Source organism: Pararge aegeria, chromosome 12, assembly GCF_905163445.1.
Source record: "Pararge aegeria chromosome 12, ilParAegt1.1, whole genome shotgun sequence".
Lineage (NCBI taxonomy): Eukaryota > Metazoa > Arthropoda > Insecta > Lepidoptera > Nymphalidae > Pararge > Pararge aegeria.
This window is the reverse complement of record NC_053191.1, coordinates 649,045-676,375: the sequence shown is the minus strand read 5'-3', so window position 1 is coordinate 676,375 and position 27,331 is coordinate 649,045. Positions and strand designations below refer to the sequence as shown.

The 27,331-nt window shown below is 36.4% G+C and overlaps 1 protein-coding gene and 1 non-coding gene across 3 annotated transcripts in view; both read right to left on the bottom strand.

The window, feature by feature from the left end:
- LOC120628206 (GAS2-like protein pickled eggs) overlaps positions 1 to 27,331 on the bottom strand; it is a 197,665-nt gene that overhangs the window by 18,183 nt on the left and 152,151 nt on the right. The gene's annotated exons all lie outside the window — the stretch shown is intronic.
- On the bottom strand, positions 16,816 to 16,887 carry Trnag-ucc. The gene has a single exon. It is a non-coding gene; the product is annotated as a tRNA-Gly (tRNA).

Here is a 27,331-nt window from a genome sequence, read left to right as displayed (position 1 = left end):
ACAAACAGACAGTCTTGACGAAGTTTTTGTCTGGTGGGAGGCTTTGGCCGTGGCTAGTCCCCTAGCTACAAAGCCAGGGGATAACTTGTAATGGAATAAAAAAAAGTGCAAGAATAAAGTAAGCTTAGTTAAAATATATGAATTTCTAATTTGAAACACACTTTGAATGTTTAATACTTATAACCAATTATCATACTAGCTACAGTAAGTATATATTTGAACCGTTCTGATTTATTAACCCCCGGAGTTATATAAGACGTGAAACCGGATCCACCCAATGATTACAAAGAACCAATATACATTTATAATCTAACTCTAAGATTCGAACTCGGCCCCCCGAAAGTGAAGTCGAAATCCTACCCACTGGGCTAATGCCAAATTTGACAAAATGCTGGCTTTACATAAAAGACCCACAACAAAAATTTCCTTTAATTCTTTACTATTTCAGATTTTTCTTTATAATAAGAATGTAAGCATCGATCTCTTTAGGAAAGTTAACGACAATCATTTCCTATTTTTCACCTTAGCTCAAATAGAATTCCTCATCCTTCCGCAGCGTCCATACCTCTTAATAAGGGGACAGTTAATGTTAGGAGGACTTTGCCAAATCCCCAATTCACAAACATCAATCAACTTAGCCGCCCGTTCTTACGATGATCGCCATTATTATCATTTAAAACAAATATTGGATAGAAGCAGGCGTTACTTTGCGGAAATCCATGATACATTATGAAAATAAGGCTTATTTTGCTATACTCCGCGAAAATCAGAAGAATCTGTATGGGATAATTTATAATTTCTTCAATCCTTATACTCCACACCAAACAGATCTTCAGCAATGTTCGCTCGTTTTCGTTTCGTTCCGAAACCGGAGCATCCTCATCCTTGTTGACTTTACAATCATTGTTAAGTTACACCATACAGATTCTCCTGCTTTTCTTCTCCTCCTTTGATTTCTCTTGCCTTGATTAAATTTTGTTGTAATAATTGTTTATTTCCATAATTTGCAACAAAGTAGGTAGGATATGTGTCATAATTAATTCCTAAACTTATTCATCATTTATGTGTTACACCGATAGCATAATACCATGTTGTATTGATCTTAAAAACCTTATACAGTAAATCGAGAGCATATTACACGCGTAATAGAGCACGGGCCCCCGCCCACACAAATGAATAATAATCTAGATCCATTATCACTATAATAGCAGGTCTTTATATAGAGTACCCACATTATCCGCTAACAAGAAGCTAACAAGCCGCTAATCTAGAATAGAAATAATAGCCGCCTGAATATTCAATTATTCAAGCAACGAGTGCAGAATAATTATGTTGTCTTTTATTATCTAATGTGGAAACCGTGCTTTTCTCATTTTCCTCTCCGTTGTCGCGTCTAAACTAAACTGTCATACGTGAGGTGTTATTTTATACCAGCGACAGTGACGGTTTTTTGTCCTTCGATTTTTAAATCAATAATAGCTCTTTAGATGTAGTTTAAAGAGCTATTATTTGTCTTTAACCAAGTAGTTGGTTCTAAGCAATCTGAAATATAAAAATTAAAAATAACAAGTCGTATTAAGTAGTAGTTTGCATTATAAATGATGATTAATTTATTTATTTTTATAATAACTTAACTTTCTTTTTCAAATTGTATGTAGCCCTATATGTTTTCAATATATGTTTAGCAATTTGTGGACGATGATGAGGGTCTTGTGCTAGTCCTATTTTATTTTTAGCTAAGTCTATTTTGTTATTTTTGTGCATAACTGTTTGTAAAATAAAAAAATTGGTTGTCTGTAAAGTCGGCTTACTGACGATAGTTACACGTGACAACGTCGTAAGAAAATACTGATGGAATGGTTGCATTTTGCAAAAGAAAATTTTAATTTTATTTGTTTGATAGATATTATCGTTGCTATTAACAATTGACACCACATTCACTTTTCACTGCACTTCATCCTTGCCGAAAACATGTAAATGTATTATTGTATAGAAGCTGTCCACGCGGACGCATCGCTCACTCAAGTAGGAGAGAGACAGATGTCGAACGCGGAGGCCGACTGTGCCTCTTTGTCGCTCGTTCCGCGCTCTCGCTTACACTTCAAGCCTCGAATGGAACGCCTCAGAGCGATGTAACGCCGCATACGTCATGTTTTTTCGTGCGTGCAGCGGGCTCCATTGAATTATAAGACGTTGTCACGTCAAAAAAATATAGCTCTTTACAGCATGTAATTTAAGTGAATATATTAGAGGATATGCAGGAAAATAGCGTTTGCGGCGGTGCCGGCTGGGGAGCGTGGTCGGCGGCGCGTGCCATTCAAAAAAAGCTGTTAACGTTGTATTTAAAGACATTCTGTACTGTAGTATATTTACTATCAGAATTGCACGGCGGGTCGCTAGTTAGTTTATAATTCAACAGCTCCGTGCCGTGGCGCCAGAAGTACGCGCCCGACGTCGATTACAATAATTATATATTGTTTATAATCGCCAGTAATCGATTGCGTACCGAGCATATTAAATTAATGCGATATTTTACAACCAGGAAGCCGGGCGTGACAAGTACGCGTATAATTGCGATCTCACCTGATAAAGTTACGAAGCGTGCAAAATTAAAGAAATCTGGCGTTTTTATTGATAAAGCCTGGTATTGGATAGAATCAGCCCTAACTTTGCGGATTAAACTTCAATTTGCTACACTCCGCCGAAAGCAGGAGAATCTGCATGGTGTTATTTATAATTTCTTAAATCTTTATTCTCTGCGTCCGCACCGCGAATGAACAAAAGTTAATGATATAGCAATCTTCAATACGTCTGGTGACCCAAGAGCTGGCGCTTATTTAGGCCAACGGCTAAGTCTAGCAATTCAAAGGCCGCATACGTCATGTTTTTTCGTGCGTGCAGCGGGCTCCATTGAATTATAAGACGTTGTCACGTCAAAAAAATATAGCTCTTTACAGCATGTAATTTAAGTGAATATATTAGAGGATATGCAGGAAAATAGCGTTTGCGGCGGTGCCGGCTGGGGAGCGTGGTCGGCGGCGCGTGCCATTCAAAAAAAGCTGTTAACGTTGTATTTAAAGACATTCTGTACTGTAGTATATTTACTATCAGAATTGCACGGCGGGTCGCTAGTTAGTTTATAATTCAACAGCTCCGTGCCGTGGCGCCAGAAGTACGCGCCCGACGTCGATTACAATAATTATATATTGTTTATAATCGCCAGTAATCGATTGCGTACCGAGCATATTAAATTAATGCGATATTTTACAACCAGGAAGCCGGGCGTGACAAGTACGCGTATAATTGCGATCTCACCTGATAAAGTTACGAAGCGTGCAAAATTAAAGAAATCTGGCGTTTTTATTGATAAAGCCTGGTATTGGATAGAATCAGCCCTAACTTTGCGGATTAAACTTCAATTTGCTACACTCCGCCGAAAGCAGGAGAATCTGCATGGTGTTATTTATAATTTCTTAAATCTTTATTCTCTGCGTCCGCACCGCGAATGAACAAAAGTTAATGATATAGCAATCTTCAATACGTCTGGTGACCCAAGAGCTGGCGCTTATTTAGGCCAATGGCTAAGTCTAGCAATTCAAAGGGGTAATTATTATTTCCATTGAAAAATATATTTTTCGTTGGTTCAGAAAAAAAAAGAATTAAAGGTTAAGAATTTAGTTAAAGAGTAAGGCATATTATAATATTAACAAATATTTTTGTTACAGTTCTTAATTAGTGTCTGAAGTTTAAAATTTTAAGTGTTAAGTTAATAGACATACTCGTACCTATGTAAAATAATCTTCAATATAAAACTATTTTTAGTAATTCTCACAAAAAAATATTTTTATGTCACATACTTACGCATGGCTTGGCTTCTTCCCACATAATTCATGGAAAGGCATCCTAAAACAGATGCAAAACCTCGACATGACGAAGTTTTGCATCTGTTTGACTAACAACAGCTGCTGTCACTCTTGCTCGAAATGTTTCTTTAGCAGGCAGCACAAAGGACGTTATCTCAAAAGGCCTGAAAGGAATGGCATGCCTAATGTTTCCTGGATTTCTTTAGAATAGCTCAGTTCAGCGTGAATTTCGCAAAGTGTTTCGCTGAAACCTTAAATACAAATAGCGGAGTGTAAGACCTCTAGGATGTCTTCAATTCTCTATGCGCTGAATTAAGATGTTTAGTACTCCAAAATGGGGCTCAAACATCATATACTATTAGTAAATCTATCAAGTTCTTGATATCGAACAAAGGACAACATTGCCTCCCCCCCTGGGTACGTCTATGGTAAAGAAAAAGGTGGAAATTTTGGTCGCTTTTTATTTTGCCACATACGCCACAGCGCAACAACGTATTTCGTTAAATCGCCAAAAAGTGACCAAACTTATTCATGGATTCTCCCATCGTTTAAGCATCTTATAGAAAAACGGACAATTGAACAATATACCTACTATTGCAATTTACTGAATTATCACCTATGTTATAAAAGTAAAAGATAAACTAGATAAACAATTTTTCTACATTTGTTTATTTACACAAAATATAACAAGGTATACCGGGATATAACGGGAGAATTTGTTTGTCAAAGTCAAAGTCAAAGTCAAAAATATCTTTATTCAAGTAGGCCCACAGGTGGCACTTTTGATGCGTACATAAGAATTACACGGTAGTGAGATGATGGCGATAACCACATTCGTAAACTTAAAACTAAAGCTACGAGGGTTCCAAACGCGTCCCGGTCTAAGAAGAAGCCCACAACAAACTTAGCCGGGTGTTTTTTTTTTTTTTTTGTTATCGCCATCTCACAATGTAATTTTAAATTATTAGAAGAGCAACCTGGTTAGAGCAATAATTTACACCCAAGCTTTTTTATCGTTTACGTAGTCCTTTATACTATAATAGGACTTTTCTATAAGCTTACGTTTAATACAAACTTTGAACTTTTTAAGAGACATCTCCAAGATGTCAATTGGTAGTTTATTGTAGAATTGTATGCAATTTCCTTTAAACGAATTATGAATTTTATGTAACCTAGTATATTGCACTGTAAGTTTATTCTTACTTCTAATGTTTAAATTATTGCAGTCACATTTTTTCTTAAATTTAGAAATGTTTTTATGGACGTACATTAAATTTTCAAATATGTACTGACTATACACTGTCATTATTTTAAAATCTTTAAATTTATCTCTCAATGACTCTCTCGGACCCATTTTGTAGATAGAACGAACAGCCCTCTTCTGCAGCACGAAAATAGTGCTAATATCAGCAGCATTACCCCAAAGTAAAATTCCATATGACATAATGCTGTGAAAGTAACTAAAATATACCAGTCTAGCAGTTTCTACGTCGGTCATATGGCGTATCTTCTTTACCGCATAGGCAGCAGAACTAAGCCTGTTCGATAAATTATTTACATGAGGGCCCCATTGAAGTTTAGAATCTAACGTTATTCCTAGAAAAACTGTCGTATCCTCCAGTTTCAGTTCCTCATTATTAAGTAGTACAGTGGTTTTCACGTGTTTAACATGTTTAACATGTTGTGTGTTTTGTTTCACTGGAAACAGAAATCGGGTAAAGTCGCGGATAACAGTAAGCCACTCTATTGTTATATCCTCATCAATATGTTAAATATAATAGCTATATAGTTCTAGAAATAAATTCGCCTTAACCTTGTGAGTGACAATCGAGCTGTAATTTAATTGTCACAATCTATCGACAATAGTCTAACGAGCATTGAGACTGCGATCTAATAGATAACAATCTGCACTTGTGACCTAATTATAACAATGTATCTGTGGAAACCTGTAATTAGCTTTAAGTCTACCAATTCATAAACTGCACTTATAATCCAGTCATTATTAATAAAAAGGGATAAATCTCGGAATGAAAGATAATAAACCTTCAAAAAAAGAGTATACACCTTCATTTTGGTGTTCTAAAAGTTGTATCCTAATTCTTGTGTCAGCTGTGACAGCTGTTGGTTTTCAAATTAAAGAAAAAAAAATTAAACACCCAACCTGACTATGGTAATTGGGGCTCATGGTGTCGGAAGGGTGAGCCCATATAGAATGGTGGGTGCGTGGTCTTGACGACTTATGGCAACCTATGGTTGAGGAGTCGGAGGTCCCGGGTCCCATCCCCGGTGGGTGATGATGTAGGAATTCATAATTTCTGTGTTTTCCCTGGTCTTCTCTAGCGGCTAAGACCGTGGCTAGTTGTCACCCTACCGATAAACCGGTGCCGCCATGCGAACTACCGATCCAGTACGATACTGCGTAGAAAGCATCATATTCATTAATTTCAGGAAAATGTTCCATCATTCGACGGCCGATTGGCGCAGATTGCAGCACCCTGCTTTCTGAGCCCAAGGCCGTGGGTTCGATTCCCACTACTTATATGTATATTCAAAGTATTAATGAATATTATTCATAAAAATATTCATCAGCTTTCTTAGTACCCATAACACAAGCTACGCTTACTTTGGGGCTAGATAGCGATGTGTGTATTGTCGTAGTATATTTAATTAAATATTTGTTTGATATATGAATATACATATATGAAATAATATGATGATGAATTTCATATGGTAATTTAACAAGAGAAAACAAGATTGGTTTAATAAGTTTTCTAAAAAGGGTTATGGAATTTATTTATACAAGTTACGTCTTTTTAAGTATTAATTAAGTGTTAGCACTTTGGAAGGCTAGTTTAGGAGACTGGCTGTATGAGTTTAAACGTCTTACTTGGTACAAGGTATGAAATAATAGTTAAACCACTAACTCGACTCCAAGGTCGGCTCCAATGTTTCACGAAGCGTTTAGCGAATAATTTAGCGAAACGAAGCCAAATCGATTGGTTACAGATTAAAGTTAGACAGTAAACAAAATATGATTTTAATGAAACAAAAAATGTGGGTTTTTTAATGAGCGTATGAATTTTTAATGGAGTTTCAAGAACAAAATCGATTGGGAGTGATTTACTGTTATCAGTTGAGAACCATCTGTGATTACTTTTATCATAATATCATGTAAAAATAAACAACTTCAGAATAAGTTCTAATTCGACTAAAGTATAGAATAAACGATTAAAGTATCAAATAATACTTAAAATATTATAAACATTAGTAAAAAAATATTATTATTATTATTAAATTCTTTATTGCACACACAAAAACAAACTACAAAAACAAACAAATAGAAACATAAAAAAAATAGTTTAGGTGTGCAAATTCGGTCTTATCGATAATCAAGTTCTTCATTCAAGTTGACCTCGACGAGGTCATTTGAGTTATTACTAGCTCGGATAAAGGCCTGCTCGGTGTACATTCCTAGGGAAAAATAAAATCATTTCTTAGTTATGTCTATCCATTTTGTCGGCATATCTCATAGGAATAGTATGAGAAAATGTAAGAACCGTTCAATTATTTCATAATTATTTCATGGCGCGCATATTTTACGACCTAAACACGAGTAAGTGCCTACGTTTATCGGAAAATGCGTATTTATAAACAGTAAGAGTTGTACTTGTATCATACGTAGTTGACTCTCAAAACCGGCTTACCTTTATCAGGAAGTAGGTATTTATTTAAAAATGTCACACAACCGGCAATAAATTACATATTAATAAATATATACCATACGATAAATCAAAACCTGCTCCCGTGCACCGATATCAACATATTATATTATCGTAAGTGCAAAGAGGCATTTCATCGATACAAATTAACTGTGCGAAACGAGATACCGCTTACATATTGTCGTTTCGATTTATTTTGTTATTCTTATATATGAATGAAGTATTTTTCAATATAAAAATAATAAAAAAATATTTAATTCAAGGCTGCAAAACAAAAAAAAACAATAACATACAGGAAAGTAAGTAAAGGAAACCTAGAAGCAATCTGGTTTAAATTTTCATGCCAAAAACAATTGTTTTGGCTCAGTTTTCGAATGAAAACACGAGGGAATACGAAAAGTCGATCTTGTCAAGTTTTTGGATTCTTGTCAAAGAAATCGGTCTGAATATCGCATTTTGTGGAGGAAGACATGAGGAGTTCAGGCACGTTTTATTATTAAACTCTTTATTTGTATACCACAACATTAACATATACAAAATATAATAAAAACAGAAACATAAAGAAACAAGTAGAATAGAAAAGGCGGCCTTATCGCTTTATAGCGATCTCTGGCAACGTTGAATTAAGAAAAAAAAGAAGAGGAGAATAAATAGCTGGTGTTACAAATTTAAAAAAAAAATTCCTAAAACATTAACCAGTGTACACAAGTAGATCAAAAGTACATAATATAAAATTTAAATTATAATTTTTAAAATAGATGTAGTAGTTTGAACACCATTTTCACATTAACGACAACTTATATCTTATGTAGGTTACTAGCTTTTTAGTTTTCGTCAAAAATATTTAGAGGATAAAGAGAAGTTTTCTACGTAATAAAATGTAGAGTTCGAAGAATAATGAGAGTAATCTAGCTAACGAGATATAAAGCTAAATAGAAGCAGGAGGTTTGCGTATATTTTATTTCTGTTCTCAGTTTCATCTTAACGGGAAAGTGTAAAAGTTGTCCTGAGAGGCAATATCGCACGCACGCTCGCGGGTTCGACAACCGAACCTGCCGAAACCTGCCGTCGCATCGGTTCAAGGGCGATCGAACGCCGCCAATTAAATAACTCGTATATGTGATAAAAAAAAACAAAACCGATATCTTAAAAAAAAACTAACGCACCCGCATGGAATAGAACGTGCGCTGTTATTATAATTAAATAGGCATAACGCCATTTTAATGACTGTAACTACTCTAGTCAAATACACATACTATCTTTTTTATGTTACTTTAAAAATTCAGATTACATTACTTAAGATGCAGAATATTCCACAATTAGGTTAAACATATTGTACTATTATTAAATGTCTTTTTGTAGCCACAGTCTATTCTTAACCATATTTTCGAGTTTTCCGTTGTACGAGATTTTAAGTAAAATCTTCTCGACGGAAAAATATGAATGTTAGCTCTAATGCGAATTTGTAGTACCTTGTAGGTTTTTTTCACTGATATGTTGGAGTTTATCAACTAATTAATTTGGTTTTATTTATGCAAAAATAAATAGCTAAAAAGGTAAGAATGATAAAATGCACGGAGCGGTCACGTAGCGTTTTAAGTGGCATTTTAGTTTGCCATGTTCTGAAACGAATCTGGTCATGTCACGCTCTAAAGTTGGTCAACCCGCATAAATGCATAATGGGACTTTAACCTCCCCTCCCCGTATGTATGCAGCATGAGGAGTGAAGCACGCAAGACCGTCAGACATTTAAAGGAAGAAGTCCTCCAATTTGATATTCAAGTCCAATAAATTATCTCAACACAAACAAATCTGTGAAATTCTTTAATTGCACGAAAAAATATTAATCAACAACAAACTATGTTGCTGTGCATTTTTGAGTCTAGACATGTCGCGTCCCAAAATAAAACCCGTCCACATTAATGCGGTATCAATATCAATAATTAATAAAGGACAATTATATAAAGTAGACATTGGCACCTCGCAACGAGGAAGTTGATCTTCTGAAGTGATCTTATCACTTGCATCCACTTAAAAGGGCGAATACGATGCCTCTTTAATGACTTTAATCAGATGTATCATTCTCTCGGAGCATGTGATGCATGTTTATGCGTTGGTTTAAAGTGCATTTCAAGTTCAAACACTCAGTACTAGCGTGAACTGTGACTTTCAAAGAGTTTGCTAAACCTTTTCTGCTTCATTAATGGCCTGTAAAATTCCACCGGACTAAAGGCCTCTACCAACGGGAGGATCCCACAATAACCAAGCTGGGCTGAGGGGTTGATGATCACAGTAAATCCGAAGTAGCACTTTGGTCGTAGCTAGTCATTTTTCTTCATTTCCCTTAGTCAACTCGTACAACACCCGCGGTAAGAGGTGAGATGATGGCGGCGGCAGATCAGAAGACACCTGTCTTCTTATCTACCTGTCTTCTGATCTGCCGCCGCGTTGGCAACCTTTTTTGTTTAGGTTAGCTTAAACCCTTTTAATTGTGGGTTGAGCAGTTCAAGTATAAATATAGTTTTACATCGAAGCTGGCGCAGAAATAGGCTTTAAGAAGCCATGCTGAGTTGCCAAGTTTCAGTTAATAATTGCATGCAATAATTGCAATTAACCGATTGTCTGTAATTATGTTTTAATGTTTATGATTATGTTTTAATTCAATTCGCAGCATATCATGTTCTATAGTTTGCATTTCCATAGTTCCTTCCGCATAGACCCGATTAACCAGATGCTACTGCTGCCTCTGAGACAAGGAAAATTTAGAGGCTCGCTGGGGTAATGGATCGAGCGATGTTATGAGCTTCGCTTTGAAATAAGTAATGAAGAGATCCGTTAAAGGAATAGAATAATATACAAAACTCGACGATATGCAATGCTGAAACGGATAAATGGCACACAACTTGGAAAACCAAAAGTGCTGGAATGGAGGCCATGACTGAAAATGCACCTGATCAGATAACAACAAACGTTTAACGCTAAAACACATTCGCATTATACAACATGGTTAAGTCAACAATGATATAAGTACAGTAAAGCAGTTCCGTTAGTTAGTCTCGTATCTAACATATGTATTTCTATTTCTACAACGCTAAAGTGATGAAATATTTGTACTCTCTGTACGAGTAGTTTAAAGAAGCAAAGCTAAGAACATGATCATTCAAGGTGCATTATTAGTGTCATTGAAAACATTTCGTCATTGATTGAGATAGATTGAAATTATATGATCTATACACTTGTTCACATGTTTGACCTCTGCACAAAAATAAGTAATAAATTATTTATTATCTGTGTCATTCACAAGACGTTGAATCATCTCTTCGTGTGTTTTTTTTTTGATAATTAGTTGCGAGTTTAACTGCAAAGATCTTTAAACAAGTACATCTTATTGTGTAACCTATTTTAGTATATATTAAGGATAAAATTAAGATTAAAAAATCTTTTGTATAAATTATTGCTTTAACACTTAAATGTTTTTTAAGTGAAGATGTGCGATAGTAAAATCAAAATCAATACACACTACATGAACTACTCGTTACCAAAATTGCGATGGGCTTATTTTAGAGCAGGGCGCGTTTGGTACCGACACAACTTTACTTTTAAGTTTACGAATGCAGTTATCACCATCTTATCACTATAATAAAAATGTGACTTACTAAAAGTCTCGTTTGAATAAATAAAGATTTGACTTGATTTTACACGGCTGTGTTTGTTCTGGGCTTTTGTCGAATCAGTGCTAATTAAGTTTTTGAATATACACTATCTTAATCACGGGGAAAAGATGTATGAACTATGGCCAATTTGATTCAGTTTCTATACAGTTAAATAAAAGTGTGTGGTGTATTGTCCGATTATGAACAGATCAAAACAACAAAAGATATAAATCAATCGGCTCTTAATACAACCTTTGTAAACTCAAGTAGCAGTCCTACATCATTTATTTCAAAATCAACTGAACAATAGCAACAAATGGTGGCCACAGCAAATTGGACATCAAATAAATCATTGTAAAGATCGCAAAGATTGACATGTCCCATGGGCATCTAAACATCTGATGGCACGTGTATTGTTCCCTATAATCTATTGATCTAAACTCATTGTTATGCTATCAATTACCTTTATTTTTATTGCGGCATACACATATTTTTTACATAATGATATGTTTTGAGAGTTGCTAAACGTTTTAAAGTTTATTCACCTCTTTAATACCCCGAGGGTTTACGTCCCTAAGATGATGAGATGTCTATCATATTGTATTTTTCAAGTTATGCTTCTTTTGGCGCGTTAGGGAAAATTGATGACATTAATTTTTTACGATGCGCGCGCGCACACCGTAAGGTTAGCTATAGTCAACATTTTAGTTTTTCAAAAAAAGGTCAAAGTTTGCATGCTCATTCCGGTGATTTAATTGATTCAATTGTCCAAAAATCTCAAATGTTAAAGTTGAGTGAAACCTAGATAATGGGTTATAATAAAATTTTCAACGTATTAAATACTTTTTTTTTCTATTATTAAAGTCCTTTTTTTCGTCTTTTAAACGTAGAATGATAAAATTTTTGAAAAGATTTTTATACGCCAAAGATCAAGAACTAAACCATGTACTACATAAGTACACGACGTTTTTTATTTCATTTGTAACATGTAAAATAGTGGTCAAAAAGAATCGGAATCTCCACATATTTTAAATCCCTCAAGCAGTTTGTTTTATTGTAAGCTCATTATTCACTATGGAATATTCCTAATAAGTTATTGAATCAAAAACCTGGCAGTGATTGTATTGATATACACTATACGACCAACGAACTATTTGCGCTAGCTCCTTGAAAAAGGTTAAGCCCCAAAAGTGGTCAGAATGTCAGAAACGTCCACTAATTGAATATAAGTATAATTGCGCAGCACACGACCGTCGATTATCAAACCTTTAAGTCACTAAGAATGTATGTGACAAGGGCAAAGGCTGGCACGTAAACAATTTCCTACTTGACGGCAATAAATGTGAAAATTTAGATGCAATTAATGTGCCACGTGACCTGGAAGCCATCAAGCGGCGCGCGCAGGCGCGAATTCTGCCATATAAGGGCTGGAGTGCGCCGCCCCGTGTCAGCCGAGGCCGGACACTCGACACGCAAGGTCGCAAGCCTTCCTACTAACAGGGGTGACTGACTCATAAAAATTCACACTACCAACAGATTTACGATTCCGATAACCCGAGCGACGCGGAAGAATACCCTTTAATGTGACTTCATGGTGATGAATGCAACGAATTAATACTGCGACATCAACGTGCGACAACGAATAATCTGCATTTATTTAGCCATTTTTGGCCTTATCACGGTTGTGATCGTCGATAAAATAAATGTACAAAAACAATTTTGTACACGAATCAACCATTTGTCATTCCAATTTACTTATCTCGCCACACAGATAGTGAACGCAGTTATCATCATGAAATATGTAGGTCTCATGATTAAAATATGAGGCAAGAACTTAAATTAATAAACGAAGTCGTTTCTCACGCAGCGAGCTCGCCAGAGATAGACCCGGATGCACAACTAAATAGTCCTTTTACTGTTTCTAGGAAAGATAAAAATGGCCTAGCATCGTGTTCGACACGACCATGGTTAGATGTTGTATTCATTCCTTTTGTAGAAAATAAACGTAATAGTAGACGACTAAGTTATCTGAGAAGATATTTGTGATTTGTAAGAATTCATAAAATGCTTAACCACGTGTAATCTATGTTACACAATTCAATCTTCTTTATTTGTCAGGGAGTTAGTAAGCAGAAATAATGCAAAGTTGCAAGCAAAAGTTTCGAGATATAATCTTAAGAAACTAAAAGAATGAGCAAAAGCAATAAAACAATTTGAAGTAGCGTTTAAACAATCGGTTTCCAACGCTTTTTACTGTCATGCTATGTAATGTCAGTCTCAGTCATGCTCTTCACAAATTATTATGTAAATAAGTCGTGCGAATGTTTTAGTTTGTACTCATTTCGTAAAATATTATTAAATATCAGGGACCACCTGATTGTTCAGCGCATAATTGGATGAGGCGGTTAAAATATTTGTTTTATTGTCTATAATAATTTAGTGGAAAAGTAAAAGCCTAACCTAATTCATACCACTTAAGTTATTAATAACTTATTTATTTGGTTTATGTGGAATTCTTAATAATGCATAACTAAGGTCATTATGCTTGATGAGATTATAATGATGCGCTTTTTCCGAATCGCCTTGAATTTTATATTTGAATAATTCATTAAATTATCGTAAAAGGTTCGTATAAGTGTTTGATGTTATTCTAAAGATCCTATTAAGTACCAAAGTGAAAACACCAGAATATTTGATACAGAATTTCTGTAAGAGTTCTTTATCTAAAAATAATCTAAATCTAATAACTTGAAGTCACCAGAACAGAGACTACTTGATGCATGAGAAATTAATATGTCTACGATTAGAAAAACTTATGGCCTGTTAAATCCATTCCGAGTAATTACCAAACTCCGCTTCAAAGTGGTAATTTTTTTATGAGAATGTTTAAACTCATGAATGTTCGCCAGCCCAAATCTAATGATAATATTTCCCTGATGGCTTAAGGGCTTCAAAACTTAACTCTTTGATAACCAAGTTTTAAATAAAAACAGGTTTATTTATACGTTCAGATATTAAAACTGCAGCCCTGAACCTATCCTCGATTGTGTTAAGTTTCAACAGTAAAATCAGTCCTGTTTCATTCCTCTCTATCTATTGTTTTTTACACAAAATATTGTTATTTCAATGGTATTCTCTGCTTTTTATCTTTCATAGCGTTTTGTTTTTACAGCCGACTTTAATTTCCAGATAACGGTAACCCAGAAATTAAGGTCAATTCTGGAGTTTGTAATCCCTAAGGATCAGATATCGAAATCTCTTTTACTGCTCTTTTTTCTAGTTTACCATAGCTACTTTGGTTTAGATTTCATAACTGAAATGTTTTTTCTCAGATGACGGGACCTCCTCGTCAAATTCTGGTAAAAGGATTCGACGGAACTCCAAACAGCCTCGAGCATGGTACCGTGACCATTTAGGGCGGATATTGGCATTGCCTTGAGACGGAATCTTGATGATTATGCCCATTAGTTGATCATAGATCGCCGTATTTGGCGATTCCGTATACGCCGGCGAGCAGGTACGCCTATTTGTCGTCGCACAAGCGAGTCTAATTGAAGCTGGCAACTTCCTGATGTTATTAATATCTAGCTGGATGCCCATTTACGATTTGTTGTCTTGTGTTTGATCACATGTAAGTGTTTGACTGCAATCTCATTGATGTTGCGTGACTAAGCCAGCATGTTTTTATTGATGTATGCAATGCACCTTAAATTGCTTAAACAGCATTCGAATTTAAAAAACTAAAAAAAACATGTTGTCGCGTCGCGGGCGTTTATAGAAAACGGTTTTTTCAATACAATCAAAATTCAAAATTTGTTAATTCAATAATAAGACATCATGCTATGAAAGTACGCAAAAGTACGCAAAGTAAACAAGTCATGCTGTTTCTACGTCAGTAGGTAATTTGTCCAATTTTCCTGACGGTGTAGGCAGCCGAGCTTAGTTTACCTGCTAGTGTATCTATATGGGAAAACCACTGAAGCTTACAATCTAAGGTCATGCCAGAAGAACTGAGGAATCTTCCATTTTTAGTGATGTTTTTATTAACCTTCTTTACATTCGGTAAAATAAATGTCACACTCTTAAAAGTAAATTATTGACAGTATAGTAAATTATAATTCAAAATTCAAAGCAAATTTTTTGACTATCTAAGCCCCATCAATATACACTTCTTTAGACAGCACCCGATGCGTCAAAACGCTACGCAACGTGTGTTGAGTCGAGTCAAACCGTAGTATTTTTTACGAGTAACCGATACGCCGGGTTCATTATAGTATGTGAGTCATGACAGTAAATAAAAACAAGGTCGTAAGTTACTACATGTCAAACTTTATCAAGCGTATTACCAGTTTGAGCAGAGCGAGGTGAGTCGGAAAAGGAAATAACGTCCGCTAAATCGATGTGTGTTGATGAAGGATTCGTGATAGATAGTCATTATGTAGTTTATTGTTTTCTTAAGAATATATTCACTTACCTGAAAAGTTACATACTGATGGGTAGGTACATAATTAGAGTAGGTTTGCTGACATTGCAATTTCGAGCGTGTTAACAAGAAACAATTAATACCATATGCCAATATTCCAATGAAGCATTACAGCTATCAGTAAAAATAATGCAACAATATGAGGGCAGTATGTACAGGTGTATTAAAATACCACGTTATGAAGAACTTCTTTTAAGAGTGCGCTAGCGAAGTGCTTCTAATAGCGTGCGGCAGTGGCAAAATGCGTGCTATTTCTATAATAGCTGACAAGATAGTGTGCCCTTCCATTCTCAGTGTCAATAACTCACGCAACATGCACAACATTTAGACGGCCGATTCGCGCAGTGGGCGAGCACCCTGCTAAGGCCGAGGCCGTGGGTTCGGTTCCCACAACTGGAAATTGTTTGGGTGATGAACATGAATATTTTCAGTGTCTTGGTGTTATATATATGTATATTATAAGTATTTATGTATATTATTCATAAAAAAAATAATCACTCATCTAAGTACACATAACACAAGCTACGCTTACTTTGGGACTAGATAGCGATGTGTTTTTTATTATTGAGTTATTTAAGGTATGAATAAAAAAATATCTCAAAAGGTAGCACCAAATTGACAATACTTCGGTGCTGTTAATGTTTATTTTCTGTGGCAATAACTTATTATCGGGTGACCCGCTAGCTTGCAATCCTGTAGAAAAAACGATTTGCTTCTACCCGAAGTACTACTTTCAACTCCTTTAATAAATAATAATAATAAAATTTATTTGCATTGATAATCAGCATAGCGTTAATATAAGGAACTAATCAATATAATATTTTAACGAACCATTGTATGGGAAATGTGCGGTGAGCGCAACCTTAATACATCAGTACTTTTAAAAACGTATGCAGGTAAGGTCGGTTGCCGTATGATTAAAACATGAAAACTTAAAATACATATAGCTCAGTCGAATGATATCAAGAATTTTGTTCAAAGGAAACTACAAAGGAAACTTTGAAATAGGATAAGATACCTGGATATTAAAAAAAATATTAAAAGTACAAAATAAATAAATAAATTAAATGAAAAAAAAAACAAAAAAGTAAAAAGAGTGCGATGGCCGGGAATCGAACCCGGATCAACTGCTTGGAAGGCAACTATGCTGACCATTACACCACCATCGCATCTGTAAAGCGTGTCGAAATAACTGTATTGGTTACTCCACTTTGTTTCATTCAGCTGGTTATTTGTACACTATCGTTTTGTTAAGAACAAAACAGTTGTTATCATTTGTCATAAATGAATGTCATATAATTTTACCTACTGTTACTACTCGCCTTTAACAATAAATATTTCAAACGAAAATCAATGGACTTCATGATCCCAAACACAAGTTCAGCATAGAATTTTGGCGCTTAATTACACAGGTATTTGCACTTACATATAACACTAACATTCGAATTTTGAAAACTACTTTCATAAAAGATGCACTACCTTAGTAGTACTTACTAAGTTGAAGTTAAATGTAAGCTAAGAAAAAGGAACGGTCAAAATCCGATTTTAATTTTCGGAGACAACCGTGGACAATCATACATACATACATACAAACATCAATAAAATATTGTGTAGGTACTGATTAGTTACGAAGCCCTAATAGATTAACTTATGTGAATATTTTGTGATTCGATGAATATTACGAGTATATATTGGATAGAAGCAGGCGTTACTTTGCGGAAATCCATGATATATTATCAAAATTAAGCTTAATTTGCTATACTCCGCGAAAAGCAATAAATTACACCACACAGATTCTCCTGCTTTTCGCGGAGTATAGCAAATTAAGCTTAATTTTGATAATTTACGAGTATATAACATTATATCACCGGGTTGGGTTGGGTTTTTCTACCAAGAAATTCTTGTTACAAGCCAGTAGTGTGGAAATTGGCGGTGTTTCACTCACGTGCCTCGGAGAGCACGTTACGTTGGCGGTCCAGCGCACTACGAGTATAACAACTCCCGCGTAGTTGGAAAATCTATCTGGAGATTGACCACCGCTGCCGAAATCGTTCAGTTTCATTTTTGTCGGTTAAAACTTGGTAGGTAGGTAAATTATAATTTTCACACCACTCGCTCTACAATGCCTTATTATATAGCGGATAAGTAATGTGGTACTGGAATCCCTAGGGACTTTTATCATATGAAAAAGGAACATCGCGTACGGCGTATCTGGGTAAATCTGTTCATTCTAATATTGCTATCTCGCTCAAACGTATGATGAAGTCCTTGTCACTCACCGCGAACCATAATTCATTGCTAAAAAAATCCCTTCACAACTTGATTTTATTGCTTCGCGAGGTGTGTAAAGTAGAGTATTCTTACTCAGGGTTCAAGCTACCTTCGTTTTGGGCGCCCCTAAAATCCTCGCTACACTCACGATTCCAAAACGAAATCAAAAACCCTCGCCTTGGGAATTATTCCGCCGCCCGTAACGTAAGACATTGCTTTTCCCTCCTTGTTGAACAGACTACTATTACATACCTAGTTATTTATTGTTATTTAAAGACTAAGTTGTCGGATTGAACTCATCTCGTAATCGCCTGTCAACCTCTGTGCAATAATTACACGAGCGTGAAGAGTGCAGCCAAGTTCACCAGAGGATAAACACATTAATAGGTTACGGACCACTTCAATTATTTAGGGCCAGCAATAAAGTATTGTATTGATAGCCCAGTGGTTAGTACTTGGACTTCGGGGGCCGAGTTCGAATCCCACGCACCTCCAACTACTAACTTATGTGCGATTTAAGTTATTCAAATATCACTTGCAGCAATGGTGCAATGAAGGAATACATCGTATCATACATTCAGTGGCGTGCACACGTTTCTTATTAGTATGCATACAGCAGGAAAATTGCATAAAATGGTAAGAATCCTCCTCTTATACGGGCTATATTTCAATTTTAGGGTATGCAGCGCTTTTGTGCATGTATGAAGTGCACGCCACTGCATATATTGTCGGAAAGTTCTCCATAATATTGTAAAATGGCGTGTGAATTCCTCGGTCTAGCGTGGTGGACTACGACCTTAAACCCTTCTCATTGCGGGAGGAGATCCGTGCCCTGGAGAGGGCCAGTAATAGGTTGATATTATGATGATTAGTAAAGTATTTGCCTTTTTGTCTAATAAATAAATAAATAAATAAATACACTACGACAATACACACATCGCCATCTAGCCCCAATTTAAGCTTAGCTTGTGCCTATAAAGGTACTAAGATGACTGAATGAATATTTTTTATCAATAATATACATACAATTTTGAATATACATATAAACACCCGGACACTGAAAAACATTCATGCTCATCACACAAATATTTTCCGGTAGTGGGAATCGAACCCACGGCCTTGGGTTCAGAAAGCAGGTTCGCTGCAAACTGCGCCAATCGGCCGTCTAGTTGTGTTTAATTGCTTTTTTAACTCAAAACAACCAAACATCACAGACTTTACACAGCTGGTTTTTTTTGGAGGGATTTCTACAAATCACGGTTTGTGCCTCTGACATCCAGCGATTCACTCCTGTATACAGTATGTTTTAGTCTATATAATATGTATTTGACGGTCGATTGGCGCAGTGGGCAGCAACCCTGCTTTCTGAGTCCATGGGTTCGATTCCCACAACCGAAAAATGTTTGTGTGATATACATGAATGTTTTTCAGTTTCTGGGTGTTTAGCTGTATTTAAAAGTATTTATGTATATTATTCATCTATATCCATATTGTAGTAAACATAACACAAGCTACGCTTAATTTGGGACTAGATGGCGATGTGTGTTATATTTAATACTTACTGCTACAAACCGCCCGTTGTTAGTAGCAGTAAATACAAAATGAAAAAAAAATACATTTAATAAAGTTTAATATGGCACTGAGAAAGTAGCGTTTATCCAAATATTAATATAAAATATTTACAACATATTATGTTCATCACAGCATTGGGATCACTAAGTGAATTCCATATAAATACTGATATTCTTAGTGAATAAGTCTCTACGTGTAATTATCCCAACTAATATTATAAATGTCAATCTAAGTTTGTTTGCTTTCATGCAAAAACTACTTAACCGATCCTCATTGTACACATATTCTTGGTAGTGTAAGAAGTAATATGGGATACATTTTATCCCGACATTAAACTCGGTTCCTGTGGGAGGGGGGATGAGTGTTTGACGATTTTACACCATAACTCCGTCAAATTATAACCGATTTAAATAATTATTTTTGTACTATAGAGGTTATAATATGTGTTTAATTTTGTCCAAACATTGTGTAGATCTGAATGTGGTTGGAGATGGAGGACAGAACTCCTCAGCGGACAGCAGCAAACCCCCCATTTAAGGCTTAGCGATACTGAATACTTTAATTTTTAATAGAACTACAACTAAATTTAATGCCACATCAAAAAACAAAATCAAACGCAAACGAAGTCGCGGGCAACAGCTAGTGTCTAAATAAGCTAGTATAATCCACCAATAATAATACCGCGCCGCCGGTAGAAAAAGAAGTGGGTTTCATTAGTATGGCAGTATTAATTCTTATTAAAATAAACAACATTGTAACATTATCAATTTTATGACAAAAATCCCAAATCAATCAAGAGGGGGAAATAATTCCACAACGTAATAATGTCGTTAATAAGCTGATGATAAGGAACAGATCTTCAGTCGGCAGCCCTGTGCGTCCTCGCATTACGCGCACCGCAATTACTTTGTAGATCGCCGCCGGAGACTCGTGATCGCTGTGATTGAAGCGGCGTCCACGCGGATCTGCTTTATGGGACCGTTTGATGTTTCATTGTTTGCTTGTTTTTATTATATATTTTTACAATTATTTACAATTAGCTAAAAATTCATTTATTTCAAGTAGGCCTAATTAAAAAGCACTTTTGAAACGTCAAGTCAGTCTGTTTGTAGTGACTCTACCACCGGTTCGGAAGGCAGGTTCCACTGAGAAGAGCCGGCAAGAAACTCAGCAGATTGCTCTTTTCCAACATCATTTTAAAGTTTCACAATCTTTAGAATTTTTCTGTTTTGTGAGAGATGAGAGCGGAGTGGCCTGCTTCCAAGCAGCCTTGTCGTTAGGGAATTGTAGCCGTGTAGTAACCACGATTTGTTAAATGTGTTTTAATAAATTGTTTAAACTTAGGTAAAGGTAGATCTACCTTCGGTATCACGTTATAAAAGCGTATACCCACCCCCACAAAGGGTTTCTGTACTTTTCTCAGACGATATGCAGATATCACTAATTTATGTCCGTTTCTAGTTAGTCGACTGTTTATATCGACTTATTGTTTATAATTACTTATGTTTTGTTGAATAAAGATCAGAAGAAATATATTGCGAGGCTACTGTAAGTATACCTATTTTTTTAATTTGGGTACGAAGGGATTCGCGTGATCTAAGTTATCGATCGCACAGATCCCGTGGGAACCGTTGGTTAATCGGGAATAAGGAAGTGTATGTTATTTATCCTCTGTCCTTTTATACCCTAAATCTATGCCTTTTATGCCAGCAAACATGCTGATTGGTTGCTTAGTTAAGACGTTAAACAAGGACAAACAAACTAAAAAACACTTTCGCATTTTTAATTTGTATGGATAACTTAAAGAAAGCATTTTATACCAGTCCAGGTAGAAGGAACTACCAGGAAGAAGCCCCAATTTTTAAGATTTGAATGAAAATAGCGTGTAACTTTAGTATTTATAAAGATATACAAATTTTTTGCTAAAAGTACCTACCTTCAGCATTTTTCGAAATTTACCCGGGATGTTAGTTACATCGATATTGTTACATATGAGGGTTTGGTTATAAATCAGAATAAAGTAGGTAAGTCAGACATTTCAAATAAGGGAATAGATTTTCAAATAAAACAAATTGAAATCCAAAAATTGTTCATTGGGATGGCCTTTCAACGGCACCTATGAAGCGTTCCTACCTCATGTAGTATTTTTATATTATTGTGAGGCGGTGGTTATAACTACATATGTTTAATAAGAACTAAAGCTAGGTGATGCCTTTTATATCAGTCTTATAGCGACGGTAGCGCCATCTAGTAGGATACATTGCAGTTTTGATCTACAGGCCGCGATTACCAGAGATTCGCGGGTTCAAATCCTGTCGGTTCCAAAAACTTTTACATACCTTTTTATTTTATAAAATTGATAATTCCTCCAAAAACTCCGTCAAACCCTAATAAAATCTACAAGGGTTTCAATCACGCCCTGCCCGGTTTTTTGTTGTTATCACCATCTCACAGTCGATTAATTCTTAAACGTGAAGTTTTAATAATTCATATCTAAGTTTATTACTTTTAGTTATCATTTGATACTAGCTAAAACATGGCATCCAAAAACTAAAATCCATGGACTGTGATCGTGTAAACCCGTGGTCGCCTTACCGCGGCATGTTTGTCGCCGATAACCCGTGACCTTATATAATTGGCATGCATTCCCACGGAGAGCGGCGCGCGACGTAGCGACCTTTGCGCTTGACGCTTGTTATTACAGCGCCAGCGTGACAGAACGCTGGGTCGGCGTAACGTGAGAGCTGTTTTTAAAGATATACAAGGAGCGATTCGCAACCATAATGTACACACATATTATATACACACACACAAGTATACACATTTTTTGTCTGTTGGGAGTACTAGCTACCGTACTACCGGTAAAACGCAGCTTAACGACTTCCGGTATGAAACTGATCGGAGGTATTGGTTCAATATAGCTGCCATACTCCCCAACACGTTAGCCCGCTACCATCTTCGACTGCATGAACACTTACAACCAGTTGAGATTTCATTCAAGGCATAACTTGTTGTGTAAATAAGTAAGTCATAACAAATCAATGTTAAAATAATTATTCTTTGTCTCGGCATTACGAATTTTTTTTTATATCTATAATATTGTTATATCTGACATATTTAAAAGTACCGTGGTAACCAGCCTTCCACCAGCCGAAACCTGTGCAAATTCAGAGTTCTCAAATGGCCCTGTCGGAAATCGAAACTGGGCCCTCAAACTTAACGCCACAGCGTTCACCAATGCGCGAGGGAGATCATCAATAACACCGGCAACTATAGCCCATCAAGTATTTTCCTGGACAAGTTCTGTCACAAAAAACTCTGTTACTTACAAAAGCTATCTTGCCATCGGACAAATAAAAATATCGACTGCACAAGTCGACTCAGAACTTGATACATGACAGTTAATGAAGTATAGTTACACAAAAGTTCTAGGAATTCCTTAATTCCGCAGTAGGCAACTAAATTCCGCTATTGTAGAAGTTGTCAAGATTGCGGATTGTGTAATTTAATCCCGGGACGGGTTAGCTTATTCCAACGGCTAATTTCATAATGGCAACTATTTGTTCATTTGAATCGGGCAACACCTGATTTAACTAAAGCATAGGTTAGACCGGACTTTACTGGTTTTTTGGTAAATAATAAATTAATATACCCCTAAAAAAGCTTGACATTGTCTCTAAGTAGATACTTTAATTCATTCTATGGGATGTATGGACAGCCTAGACTTACCTATTCTGAGAAATTGCTATACCAACCGAGACACCCCTATAATAGAACTATTTTCGGAAAGAAGACGATTTCACAAAGATTTCACTTTGATCTATTAATTTAAACGAACTTAAGGAGAGATAAACCGTTTGAACTTATAAGACTGTGAGGTTAAAAATTTGCTTAAAGTATAAAATATGTAGTTCCACCAATCCGCCAGCCTTTCCATGGGGCCAGCGTGGTGGACTACAGCCTTAACCCGTGCCCTGTAGTGGGCCGATAATAGGCTGATATGATGATGATAATAAAATATGTTTCAAAGTTTCGTTACAAATATTTTGAAACCCCGATCGAAAAAAACTCTATTAGGTGACAACCCTGGCTAAATCTGTGGGCGACAGCGGGGTATATGGGTCGCGGGGGAGAGAAGTTTTTATGCCGCGGCATTTAGGGTTCGCACAAAGGAAATTCCGCTCTGTACTTAGTAATTCTTATACTACCTACTATAGCCCTTATTCGGGCTGTAATCTATTAGATTTGTCCACGTCACCGTGGCGGGGCGGCCATAACTCAGCACTGAAGCGCCATTTATAACGCCGCTCACAATAGATGGTAATATTCATAGCGCGGTATATCGGCTGATCTGCCACAATATTTTACGCCGTTCATGAGTTACCGCGCAGGTCACAAACATTCGAGATTTGTTCGACATAGCGTTGCGCGCTGGTACCATGTAATTGGGTGATCCCAGACATCATAATAAAGTTAAATTAAAACTAAAGCTACGAGGGTTCTAAGCGCGTCCTGGTCTAAGAAGAAGCCCACAACAAACTTAGCCGGATGTTTTATTTTTTGTTATCACTATCTCATATTGTCATTTAAAATTATTAGAAGAGCAACCTGGTTAAAGCTATCATTCACACCCCAAGCTTTTTTATACATTACGTAGTCCTTTATACTATAATAGGACTTTTCTTTAAGCTAAATATACTACGACAATACAAACATCGGCATCTAGCCCCAAAGTAAGCGTAGCTTGTGTTATGGATACTAAGATGACTGCTGGATATTTTTATGAATAATAAACATAATTACTTAGAATATTCATATAAACACCCAGACACTGAAAAGCTTTGATGCTCATCGCACAAGATTTTCCAGCAGTTGGAATCGAACCCACGGCCTTGGACTCAGAAAGCAGGTACGCTGAAAACTGCGTCAATCGGCCGTCAAATTATTGTTTCTACCAGACCAGGGTTAAAGAAGGCAGATGATAATAAATTATATATTCTAAACAGTCTCCGATACAAATAATAAAAGAACTTTTGATAGGCTGCCTTTAAGGATTGCATGCTGATAGAAGGATTGTCGTTTTTCGGCTTTGCTATATCTCCGTCAAATCAATGATACTTATTTTCTTTAAAAGGATATTTCGTTTGGTTGTTGACTCTTTTTCGTAGATAAAATACTTAACTCTGAACGGGCTAGTCTCTCTCCTTCTTATAGGTAAAGTGTACTTATCCTCGCACCCAATTGATGCTTATAATATATAACCAAGTTATCGCATCACGTGCAGATTGTTACCGTTAAGCAGTATATTATTTAATTTCTTAAGAAGTCTAGCACAACAAAAACCCCTGTGCCAAAAAAAAAAAAACTATGTCGGAAGTACTCGACGTTATCTAAAGATGAAATCAACATACTTAGTATTACCACATTACTAGTTGTAAATAAACAAAATGTCAACGCCTGGCAAGTTTTAAGCATATTTCATTGCCACCCCACGCACATTTTAGCGACTTTACGAAATTTCATTTGTCATACCAAAGCGTTAGTTCTCGATCTACAAAATTGACTAAAACTAGACTAAACCTAAGTTATTGCTGTCTTCAACCACCTCCGCATGAACGCACCTCCTTGATTGCATTTCTTAGTTCTTAACCTGGCTAAGCTTGTTGTGGGCTCTTCTTAGACCAGGGCGTGTTTGGAACCCTCGTATTTTTAAAATAATAATCATTACTCTCATAATTTTTCCCTAAGGCGCCAAAAGAAGTATAACTCGGGAAGATTTCCCGGCTAAGTTGGTTGTGGGCTTTTTCTTAGACAAGGGCGCGTATGGAACCCTCGTAGCTTTAGTTTTAAGTTTACGAATATGGTTAACGCCATAACTTCACTACCGTGTAAACATTTCTCATTTAATGTACACATTAAAAGTGCCATCTACGGGCCAACTTGAATAAATATATTTTTGACTTTGACTTTGACTTTGATCCCCACAACCACCGCAAAGGTAACCGTTTACAATCCGAAAAAATAAAATTTACAATTGGTTGTACTTAGTGAAATTTTCCGCAATTTTGTAATTTTAACCCAAAACTGCGATGACCCTAATAAGCGATAAGAGTACCCCTAGCCGGACGCAGCCTACTTGACAGACGGGTTGTGACAGATCGGACAATTGGAGGAAATGCGGCGGTAGGTGGCGGTGCTTATGTCTGTTGCCACACCATGTCGTTATGAGCGTTTCCTGCGCAGTCTTATGATTCACGCTACACTGAGAATCAGACGGACTCTGTCCCCGGCAGGTCTGCAAGGACGGAGGACAGATCTACCCGTTGTAGCCTTAAGTAGTTAATCAATATATACTGGATATTTTTAAAATCACTTATTAATGCATAAGTGTACCTGGTTACTTATTTATTTGTTAAAAATTGATCATCATCATATCAACTCATTACCGGCCCACTACAGAGCACGGGTCACCTCCCACAATGAGAAGGGGTTAAAGCCGTAGTCCACCACACACCGTTGAGAAGGGGGGCCGTAGTCCACCACGCTGGCCCAGTGCGGTTTAGTGGACTCCACACACCGTTGAGAGCATTATGGAGAACTCTCATGCATGCAGGTTTCCTCACGATGTTTTCTTTCACCTTTGAAGCAAGTGACATAATAGTCACCTCGAGCTAAATACATAAATTTTTATTGTATCTGTGGGCTTTGTATAAAATTTGGAAAACTACCTTGCCTCAAAACCTGTGGCTCAACCCGTAAATCGAATCTAGGTCCACGCGGGTCGCAATCAAGACCAACAAGGCAGATGTAATCGTATGCGAACCAAATCGCAGGTTAACTAACTGCGTAGGTATATTTCGTCAATTCATTACTAACCCATTGTTATTTCTCTCCCGTCACACTTACAGCTAATAAAATATACGAGAGCAATAAAACTCGTAGGTCGTCGACTACGCGCTAAATGCTGATCGCACATCTTAACAACACGCATCGCAAAAGTCTCATTTTTCAATACTGTAAAGCTAATTTCCATTAGGCTTAAATAAATAAATTTCGAAGCGGCGGTAGCCCAGTTGTTAGGACTTCGGCTTTACTTTCGGAGGGCCGAGTTGGGGTCCCAGCACGCACCTCTAACTTTTCTGCGCGTTTTAAGTAATTAAAATATCACTTGCTTCAACGGTGAAGGAAAGATCGTGAGGAAACCTGCATGTCTGAGAATTCTCCATAATATACTCAAAGGCGTGTGAAGTCCACCAATACGCACTGGGCAATGCTACGGTCTAAAAATTTCTCATTGCGGGAGAACCATGCAATGTAGTGGACCGGGTTGATGATGAAAAATATTTTAATTCGGTTATAAAGAAAATACCATTTTAGCTTTGCAAATAATTGAACGGATAATATAAAGTTGATTGTCCACCTTCGCTAAGCAGAAAATTCCCTACCCTAAGAAGAAATAAAAATCTTGCGATTTACACCGATTGCACTATTTGGATTGTTTGTTTAAAAACAACAACTGACGTTTGCCAACTGCTTTATTTTTGTATTACTTGAACGGTGCAAATCTTTAACCGACTACATGGCACGGGTCTCCTCACACAATGAAAAGGAATAAAAGCCGTAGTCCACCACGCTCATAACACTATACACCTTTGAGAATATTATAGAACTCTTAGGCATACCGATTTCCTCGCGATTTCACATATTTCAGTGGACTCATTTTGATAACTTTTGCATTTTTAATAATGAAAAATGCAAAATGTTGCCTCG